Source organism: Pistacia vera, unplaced genomic scaffold (genome assembly GCF_008641045.1).
Source record: "Pistacia vera cultivar Batoury unplaced genomic scaffold, PisVer_v2 Contig860, whole genome shotgun sequence".
Lineage (NCBI taxonomy): Eukaryota > Viridiplantae > Streptophyta > Magnoliopsida > Sapindales > Anacardiaceae > Pistacia > Pistacia vera.
In genome coordinates, this window is record NW_022196735.1 from 101,046 (window position 1) to 112,734 (window position 11,689).

The window sequence follows — 11,689 nt, forward strand, 5'->3', positions numbered from 1 at the left end:
AATCCATGAGAATCCAAACTATATCAAAACCCTAACCCAAAATGGGTTAGTTCATAGCTAAATCAATACAATAAGCAAGAAAAACGATAAACACAAAGTTCAACATGATAAAATGAGAGAAAAGACAAGAGATCTCCCCTAGTTGCAAAATCCACAAGAGTTAATCCCAATTCTTCTCACTTTTTCAACACAAATTCGTCAAATCTAAAACTAAGAAGATGAAAAGGCTGCTCTAGACTAAGCAAAACACGACTCCCTCTCAAAATGGTAAAGTTTCGCTTTTATACCTCGCTCAAAAACCTAAAACTTTGCCTAAAAATGAAAATGTGCATTTTACAAAAAGTGGGATTTGCAGACTTCGCCGCGCGAAGAAGAAATCTCGCTGCGGCGATGAAGTGAAATGGATTCTCGTGCGTGAATCATTTCGTCGTGGCGAAGAACAAACTTCACCGCGATGAACTTCCATGAAGAATTTTGAAATTACAGAATTGCCTTCTGCTTGCTTCTTTGCTTGAATTTTCAATCTTCGGTGTTCTCCCATGGGAACAAGCTTCATAGTGCTTCACTCTGCTTCAGAACTCTCCCAAATTCTGAGATCCGCTTACTTCTGAGTCTAGAAACTCCAATTCGCTCATTATTTGCTCAAAATGTCCATTTTAACCTGAAACACGAAATGTAAAGAAATAAGTAGCAATTCAGGCATAAATGAACTAAGAAGTATCTAAAATCCAGCCTAAAAGCTTAATAAAAACAGTGTAATTCTCGGATTATCAACCGTCTCAAATGAGGGTGTATTAGTGGATCCAAGTAAGGTAAAAGCAATTCTGGAATGGCAAAAGTCGAAGACAGTAAAGGAAGTTAGAAGTTTCTTAGGGCTAGCCGACTATTATAGGCGGTTTGTAGTAGGGTTTGCTCAGTTGGCTAAATCGCTTACAGCTCTCACCAAACAGATAACTCATTTCATTTGGTTGAATGCTTGTGAAGAAAGTTTTCAAGAGTTAAAAAGAGGATTGACCACAACTCCTATTCTTGTGTTACCATAGGAGGGTGTAGATCATGACATTTATGCATATGCCTGATTTCAGGGACTTGGTGCAGTATTGATGCAGTTGGGTAGAGTAATGGCCTATGCTTTACTTCAGTTAAAAGAGTATGAGACGAGATACCCTACACATGATCTAGAGTTGGCTGCTGTAGTTTTTGCACTAAAAATATGGAGGCATTTTTTGTATGGAGCAAAGAGTAATATTTATACAGATCATAAAAGCTTGAAGTATTTCTTCACCCAAAGAGAGCTAAATATGAGACAGAGGAGATGGTTAGAGACGGTTAAAGTTTATGACTGTGAAATTAAGTATCAGCCGAGGAAAGCCAATGTAGTAGTCGACGCCTTGAGTAGAAAAGCTTACTTGTCCCGACTCACAAGGCAAAAAGAATTAATAGAAGAATTGTGTAACATACTAGGAAGAATTGCCAAGTTAGAGGTTCAGTCTACTTGATTGGAAGAAATCAGAGGAAAGCAAGCTGCCGATGAGTGGTGCAGAAAATAAGTCAACGAGTACTTAAGGGTAAGATACCAAAGTTCCATCTGTTAGATGGTGTCCTCCGTTTCAGAAGTCGTTTGTGCATTCCTCAAGATAATGAGTTAAAGAAGAGAATTCTTACGGAGGCTCATGACATACCATACACTGTTTATCCTAGAGCAACCAAGATGTATCAAGACTTAAAAAAAGGCTATTGGTGGCCAAGTATGAAGAAGGATATTGGAGATTTTGTAGCTAAGTGCCTCGTTTGTCAACAAGTGAAAGCAGAACACCAAAGGCCATCAGGGTTGCTCAGCCGCTTAGTATTCCTGAATGCAAATGGGAGAGTATTTCGATGGATTTTATTACAAGTCTCTCTATATTACAGAAAGGGTTTAATGCTATATGGGTAATAGTAGACAGATTAACCAAGTCAGCCCATTTTCTTCTAGTAAAGGAGAGCACTACTTCAGATCAATTGGCCTAGATTTACATTAAAGAAATAGTGAGACTGCATGGAGTACCCAAGACAATAGTTTCAGATAGAGATTCCAGATTGGTCTCAGCTCTCTGGACTAGTTCACAGAGGAACTTGGGTACCAGATTGGCTTTTGGTACCGCCTACCATCCTCAAACAGATGGCCAGACAGAGAGAACGAATAAGATACTTGAGGATATGTTGAGGGCTTGTTGCACGGATTACAGAATGTCCTAGCATGAGATGTTACCCTTGGTGGAGTTTGCTTATAATAATAGCTATCAGTCTACGATTAAGATGGCTCCTTATGAGGCCTTGTATGGTAAACGTTGTAGATCTCCACTACATTGGGATGAGATAGGCGAGAAAGATGAGTTGAATACAACTCTTGGGCCAGAACTAACTCAGAAAATGATAGAAGATGTCAAGTTAATCAGAAGTAGAATGAAACAAGCCCAAGATAGGCAGAAAATCTATGTAGACTTGAAGAGGAAAGATGTTAAATTCGAAGTGGGTGATAAAGTGTTTCTAAGAGTTTCCCCCTACAAACGGGTGATGCGTTTCGGTAGCAAGGGAAAGTTAGCACCGAGATACATTGGTTCATTTGAAGTATTACAGCAAGTGGGAAAGGTAGCCTATAGGTTGGCTCTACCATCTAGCATGGATAGAGTACACAATGTATTTCATGTCTCAATGCTTCAGAAATATGTAAGTGATCCCTCCCATATATTAAGTGTAGAGGATGTGGACTTAGAAGAAAATCTTGTGTATGGGAGCGTCCAGTTCAGATATTAGACAGAAAGATTGAAGAGCTCCGAAATAAGAGTATCCATTTAGTGAAAGTCCTCTGGAGAAATCATAAAGTTGAAGAAGCTGCATGGGAGGTGGAGCAAGATATGCAGAACCATTACCCGGAGTTGTTTGTTTGAATTTCGGGGACGAAATTCTTATAAGAGGTGGAGAATTGTAACACCCACATGGAGGTACATAATTTAATTTATGCTCTTATACCTTTAGTTGATTTTTGCTAAGGTTATTTTAAAGAAAATGTGAAGAAAATGCCTTAAACTTGCATTAAGGGTAAAATGGTCTTTTCACTCAAAATTAGTTGAAAAAGTGGGGAGTGAAAAGAGATAGAATTTCACGGAGAATGCAATAAAAATAAACGCAGTATGGTAATTGACTAAGGGACATAGATGAAATTTTAAAGAAAGTGCAAGGGCAAAATAGGAAACTATATATAATTTTATGTTATATCAAGGATTGAAGAGTGAAACCCTAGCCACTCTTCAACCCATTTCACGCCACTTCTCCAAATCCTCTCAATTTCTTCACTTCTTTTTCAAAAGAAATTCATAGATTTTGGGTATTTTTGAGTGGATTTTCAATCCCAAGCATCTATAGGTAAGATCCTTACACTACGAAGTGATTTTTAATTTTTAATGTGTTGATTTTGATGGTTTACGCTCATAGGATTTAAGAAGAAGAGAGTTTGATCAAAGAAGATTCTTAAAGGGTTGAATTTGCTCATATCAAAAGTAAGTAAATCCTACCCTAAGTATGATTTAAGTTATGTTGTGTAGAGAATTTTCTTTATGCATATATATGTGTTATATGTAGAATTGTTAATGGATTTGTTGTTGAATAATAATTAGAACCTATCCATGAGAAGTTGTGTTGGTGTATTTGATACTTGATGAATGTTTGGATGAGATTTGGAAGAATTGAAGTGAAAATTTTGAAGTGTGTATTTTGCGCAGATTTGGTGTTTATATTTTTGGTGGCCTAAAAGAGAGATAGAAGTGTAGCCAAATTAGTGTTAATTTGTGCACATGAATTGTTTGATGAAATGTCAAAGAGAAGTGCATGTATGAGTATGATTATGTGTTACTTTGGGATGAATTTGTAGATGGTAAACAATGACATGTTGGCATTCCATAATACATAATTGCATTTAAACATGTGAAATTAGAAAGAATTATAAGCATGAAACCATCTGCATGCATACATATTTATAAGTGCATGAAAAAGCACTAAAATATGTTAAAGAGAAAATAGAAAGAAATGAAAATATTAAATATATTCAAATCTGAATTTTTACTTAAAGAAGTGTAAAAAGAAGAAAAGAAGAAAAGGTTGTTACGATGGGAAGCCTGTGAGTGACATAGTCCCACATGCATGCCGCCTTTAGTGAGCAGCCTCAGAATTCAGAAAGAAGAATTGTCCAGTCCGTTAGAAGTGCGTGTGGATGAGGATTGTATCCAGAATTAGAGAATTTACTCACACGGCCAAGGCTCCAAATCCATGCTACAACTGAGTCCAATCGGCAAGAAAAGAATAGAAAGAGAGAAAGAAAGAAAAAAAAAAGAATACAAAAGAAAGAAAGAATAGAAAGAAAGAAAAGAAAGAATAGAATAGAATAGAAAGAAAGAATAGAAAAGAAAGAAAGAATAGAAAGAAAAACTAGAAAAGAAATAAAGAAATAAAGAAAAAGAAAAAGAAAACAGAATAAGAAAAATAGAAAAGAAAATGCATAATTTATGCATTTGTGCATTTGCATCATGAATATGCATAATACCATGCTCATTATCATGAGTAGTGAAAAATTAGAAAATTGAGAGAAAAACAGAGAGCAAAATAGAGAAAGAATGAGAAACAATAGAGGAAGAACAAGAAAGAACAGAGAAAGAATAGAGAATAATCGGGAAATGAGATGTAAGGAAAGAAAATTTAGAATTTAAGCAACGAAGATGGAAGGGTAGCATAGCAGGTTTACTTACTGAGCAATTAGTGCTTACTCCGTTGTTTTCAATGTTTTTACAAGTAATAGGTGAGTTGCGGTTGCTCAGAACGTCACACAGTGGAAGGGTTGGGCTACACTGTCAAGTTGCTATTTTTGAGTATATTTTGAGTATATTTGTATATAAAGAAAAAAAAAATATAGGCCCATACTTTATTACTCGTTTATATGTGTATTTTTATATATATATTTTTAATGAGTTTTAATGATTATTTTATGAGTATACTAGCCAGAAAGAAAGTATTACAACACTCACACGGCCAGGGTTCTGAATCCATGCCTCAACTGAGTCCAATCGGCAAAGAATAGAAAAGAAAAGAAAGAAAGAATAGAAAAGAAAAGAAAGAAAGAAAAGAATAGAATAGAAAAAGCAAGAAAGAATAGAAAAGCAAGAAAAACAGAAAAGAAAGAATAGAAAAAGAAAAAGAAAGAAACGTAGAAAAAAAAAGAAAAACAGAAAAGAAAGAATAGAAACAGAAAAAGAAAGAAAGGTAGAAAAAAAAGAAAAATAGAAAAACAGAAAAGAAAATGCATTACATTGAAAAAGTTTATTCATATGTACATATGCATCATGTCATTTCTACTATCCCGAGTTAGTTTTCCTATTTGTGCTTACATATCGGTAAGTGAGAAACTAGAATCATAGAAAACAGAGAAGAATAGAGAAGCTTGGTGTAAGGAAAAAAAATTCAAAATCTGCGTAACGGAGAAAGAATAGAAGTGTTGTGGGTTTACTTACTGAGCAATTAGTGCTCACCCCGTTGATTTCACTGTTTTTGCAGGTAGTAGATGAGATGTGTTCAGATGGGACGTCAAGTAGCGGAGGAGAAAGGCAACACTGTCGGACTGTATTTTTGAGTTTATTTTTCTGACTATGGTACTTGATGTAGAGATTTTTGTATAAAAGTAATGCTATTTTTGGGCCCACTACCTTATACTTGTATCATGAGTATCCTCCATCAATTCCCACCATATACGGGCATCACCTGTAAATAAAAAACTAGCATACTAAATCTTCTCCTGATCTGTCATAGGGAAAAGTGTCGTCGTACGCTCCACTGATATGAACCACTCATCAGCCACTAGTGGGTCCACAGTACCCCTAAATTCTGATGGCCGGTGTTGACTAGGCAACCCATAAATTGGCTCAATACGATTCTGCTCTACTGAGGGTACCGGCCTTTCTCTCTCTTCTCTGGGGGTCAATACAATAACCGGGGTCTCAACTCGCTCTGGTACGGAGCCTCCCCGATTTTCTGCCAAGACTTGCTATATAATATTACGATTCCTTGCTTCATTGAGGACAGGGGGATTAGATTCTAGAGGGTTGGAAGGTTCATCCGTGCTCATTTCCTTCCTACTGCTTCCTTGAGTTCTACATCTCATCTACATAAACCAACACTTTTAGTCAACTCAATTAACTCATCTACTACAAGTAAGGAAAGAAATAACTTACAACAGTTAGCTATGGAACATCAACATGGCAAGAGGGGCACATTGTCAAATCCCAAAACCTTTGCTTTGATACTAAAAATGTAATACTTCCTTTCTAGCTAGTATACTTATAAAATAATCATTAAAACTCATTAAAAATATATATAAAAATACACATATAAACAAGTAATAAAGTATAGGCCCATATTTAATTTTTCTTTATATACAAATATTTACAAAATATACTCAAAAATAGCAACTTGACAATGTACCCCAACCCTTCCACTACGTGACGTTCCGAGCGACTACAACTCACATAGTACCTGCAAAAACATTGAAAACAATGGAGTGAGAACTAATTGCTCAGTAATAAACCCGCTATGCTACCCTTCTATCTCCGTTGCTTAAATTCAGAATTTTCTTTCCTTACATCTCATTTCCTGATTATTCTCTATTCTTTCTCTGTTCTTCTCTCTGTTCTTTCTCTATTCTTCCTCTATTCTTTCTCATTCTTTCTCTATTTTGCTCTCTGTTTTTCTCTCAATTTTCTAATTTTTCACTACTCATGATAATGAGCATAGTATTATGCATATTCATGATGCAAATGCACAAATCATAAATTATGCATTTTCTTTTCTATTTCTTTCTTTCTTTTCTAGTTTTTCTATCTATTCTTTCTTTTCTTTTCATTCTTTCTTTTCTATTCTCTCTCTTTCTTTCTATTCTATTCTTTCTTTCTATTCTATTCTTTCTTTCTTTCTTTTCTATTCTTTCTTTCTCTCTTTCTATTCTTTTCTTGCCGATTGGACTCGGTTGTGGCATGGATTTGGAGCCTTGGCCGTGTGAGTGAATTCTCTAATTCTGGGTACAGTCCTCATCCATACGCACTTCTAACGAACTTTACAATTCTTCTTTCTAAATTCTAAGGCCGCTCACTAAAAGCGGCGTGCATGTGGGACTATGTCACTCACAGGCTCCCCATCGCAACAACCTTCTCTTCTTTTTATATTTTTACACTTCTTTAAGTAAAAATTCAGATTTGAATATCTTTAATATTCTCATTTCATTCTATTTTCTCTTTAACATATTTTAGTGTTTTTTCATGCTCTTATAAATATGTATGCATGCAGATGGTTTCATGCTTATAATTCTTTCTAATTTCATATGTTTAAATGCAATTATGCATTATGGAATGCAAACATGTCATTCTCTACCATCTACAAACTCATCCCAAACTAACACATAATCATACTCATACAGGCACTTCTCTTTAACATTTCATCAAACAATTCATGTGCACAAATTAATATTAATTTGGCTACACTTCTATCTCTCTTTTAGGCCACAAAATATTTGGCATAAATTCCTCCCTAATTAACACCAAATCTGCCCAAAATACACACTTCAAAATTTTTCACTTTAGTTCTTCCAAATCTCATCCAAACATTCATCAAATAACAACTACACCAACACAACTTCTCATGGATAGGTTCTAATCATTATTCAATACCAATTTCATCATCAATTTTATATATAACACATTTATATTCATAAAGAAATTTCTTTACATAACATAACTTAAATCATACTTAGGGTAGGATTTACTTACCTTTGATATGAGCAAATTCAACCCTTTAAGAATCTTCTTTGATCAAACTCTCTTCTTCTTAAATCCTATGAGCGTAAACCATCAAAATCAACACTTTAAAAATTAAAAATCACTTCGTAGTGTAACGATCTTACCTATAGATGCTTGGGATTGAAAATCCACTCAAAAATACCCAAAATCTATGAATTTCTTTTGAAAAAGAAGTGAAGAAATTGAGAGGATTTGGAGGAGAAGTGGCATGAAATGGGTTGAAGAGTGGCTAGGGTTTCACTCTTCAATCCTTGATATAACATGGAGGTACGTAATTTAATTTATGCTCTTATACCTTTAGTTGATTTTTGCTAAGGTTATTTTAAGGAAAATGTGAAGAAAATGCCTTAAACTTGCATTAAGGGTAAAATGGTCTTTTCAATCAAAATTAGTTGAAAAAGAGTGAAAAGAGATAGAATTTCATGGAGAATACAATAAAAATGAGGGCATTATGGTAATTGACTAAGAGACATAGATGGAATTTTAAAGAAAGTGCAAGGGCAAAATGGGAAACTACATATAATTTTAGTGTTAAAGTTGGAGGAGCCTCCAAACATGGGTATGGTTTCTTAACTTTAAATTGATTTTTTGCAGATTCTAATATATGTTGTATAAATTGTAAATTTGTGCACTGATCTTGGTTCTAGGGAACAGTCCATGTAGTTTATGTTTTTTTGTTTCCGTTGCCATAACTTGATTGTTTCCTAACATACAAATCTCTACATCAATTAATAAGTCACAAAAATAACTCAAAAATACAGTCAGACAGCGTTGCCTTTCTCTTCTGCTACTTGATGTTCCTTGTAATGACTGCTTTATACTAGGATACTCATAGCAATATATTAAGTAAAATACAGTTATAATAGTAAAAGTATATGGACCCAAATTTTCTTTTATTACATATAAACATTCTTTATACAAAATAGAATATCATTTACAAAATGCCATTAAAACAGTGGACAGTGTAGCTATTGCTCCTCGCTTGCTAACGCCCATCCGACCGCATTCTCACCTAGATCCTGTAACCACAAAGAAAACAATGGGGTGAGCATAAAATAATGCTCAGTAAGTAAATCCTCTACTCAACTGTCCCCGTAACTCTTTCTCTTAATTCTTTCCTTACACTCTTCTTATCTCATTTATTATTTTCTCTTCCACACAGCTCTCGTTACTTAACTTTTGCTATATGTCACGGCCTCATCTTACTGGAGGCACGGCCGGGTGGAGTTCACATAGCGCTAACCCACTCTTCGTGACTTTTGGGTGGAGATCACAAAACACCAACCCGTTTTTAGTATTTTCTCATGGTCTCTACTCTTAGAGTAGTTCATAAACAAAGTTCTTTACTCTTTCTCAAGCCACTTCTCAATGCACAATTAATGCATATGGATGGTTCTTCTCCACTAATGCACTCATGAAATGCAACATGCAATGTTGCAAGAATTAAGGTTTACTACTCATGATTCTCTTAGGCATTTCATCAAACAACTAGTGTACATACATAAACTCTACTTTATCTATGGTTCTATCCCTCTCTTGAACCATCCAAAATGGGAGAAAACTCCCTCACCGAGCTATAATTCCTGTCATAACATAACACTTCCAAAAAGATTTCTCAATCCCCTCCAATTTCATCTCAACTACATTCTCATCACACATCACACTTCTCATAATTGAAGTGTATTTGACAACCACAAAGCAATTATTCATCTCCATCTCAATTCTCAATAACATATCATCTAACATGCATACACAAATTCTATTAAATCTCTACTCAAAAGAGTTCTCAAATATCAACTTGGATTGGGATTTACTTACCTTGTAATGGAGAGATCTCACTAGCACTTTCCTTTACAATGTTTGTCTCTTCTCTACCCTTTAAACAATAACACCATAAAATTTTAATATACAAATATATGCAAAACTTCACATCTAAAGCAAGAATCCTTACCTTAGGATGCCTTAGATTAATTTTCTACCCCAAACTACTCAAAAAGCCCTTTAAAAGTCTTAAAAGATTGAAGAGAAAGTTGAGAGGAAATGGAGAATGGAAGAGGCGGTGGAAAATGAAGAATGCAGGGTTTACTAAGCTTAACCCCTTTTTAGCTCAAAATATCTTCATTCATTCCCATATTGCCCTTGATCTTTCTTGAAAACTCCATCCTTGTCCTTTAAATCATTACAATCACACCCCCACTCTAACATATTCTCCATAAAATTTCCGTACAATTCACTCCCCACTCTTCCTGCTAATTAAGGGTAGAAAGGTCATTTTACCCCTGTGGAGAATTCTCTAGAAACCTCAATAAACTTTTCTGCCATCCCGTTGCCGTGGCGAAGAAAGTTCCGTCGCCCTGGCGAAAAATTACAGAGCCAACACCGCAATTACAAAGTCAACTTCGCCACGGCGAAGACTATTCTTCGCCCCGACGAAGACTGAAATTCCAAACTTCGCCAAAACTCAACCAAAATCAGGGTAAAACTCGACCAAACCAACTAAGGGCCAACCAACTGAAAATAACGACATACAAGCTCAAATGAGAACAAAGCAATAAACATTCAAACATACAACATAATTGACCACGTACCTCAAGTAGGGCATTACATTCCTCCTGACCGCATCCCATCTACTACCTGCAAAAACAATGAAATCAACGGAGTGAGCACTAATTGCTCAGTAAGTACACCCACAATACTTCTATTCTTTCTCCATTACTCAGATCTTGGATTTTCTTTCCTTACACCAAACTTCTCAATTCTTCTCTGCTCTTTCTAAGATTCTAGTTTCTCACTTACCGATATGTAAGCACAAATAGGGAAACTAACTCGGGATAGTAGAAATGGCATTATGCGTATGCACAAATGCATAAACGTTTTCTATGCAATATTGTAATATTCTTTCTAGCTAGTATACTTGGGAGGTATAAAATGAAAACTCACTAAATATATCATAAAAAAACATATGCGGATAAAATGTAGGCGTTACAAGTATATTCTCAAATTCTTTCTTGGGTACAATCCTCATCCACATGCACTTCTTACGGACTGTACAAATTCTTCTTTCTTATTCTGAGGCTAGTCACTAAAGGCGGCGTGCATGCGGGGTTATTCTTCTCTGTCACTCACGGGCTCCCCATCGCAACAGTCTTCTCTTCTCTTATCTTTTTATATTTCTTTAAGTAAAATTTCAGATTCGAATTGTTCTTTAATTATATTTCTTAAAACAATAATTCTACATTTAAATGCTTTTCTTTCTTTCTCTTTATTCTTTAATGTTCTCATACATGTATATGTGCATGTAAATATGCTCATTCTTTGCTATTCTTTCTAAATGCAAATGCTCAAATGTAAGAATGCATTATGGCATATAAAGATATCATTATGGAACTAGTATTCTCTACCAACAACATTTCCATAACAAAGTAATAATCCAACATACTCATATATGTACTTCACTTTGAAATTTCATCAAACACCTTACATGCAAATACAAATCCTGAAATTGGTTACACTTTCACATATCTCTCAAGTCACCAAAATTGGAGCAAACAACTCCCTAAAGTGAACAATCAACCTAGCCGAATTCCATCCTCCACCTTTCCACATCCATTCTTTCATTTTTCATCCAAAATCCCATCAACTCAACACATACAAATACATCACTTCTCATCACACACCAATAAATCAATTCTCATCACATACTAATAAATCAGTTCTCATCACATACTAATAAGCCACTTCTCATCACATACCAATAAATTACTTCTCATCACATATAATAAATTACTTCTCATCACATATAATAAATTACTTCT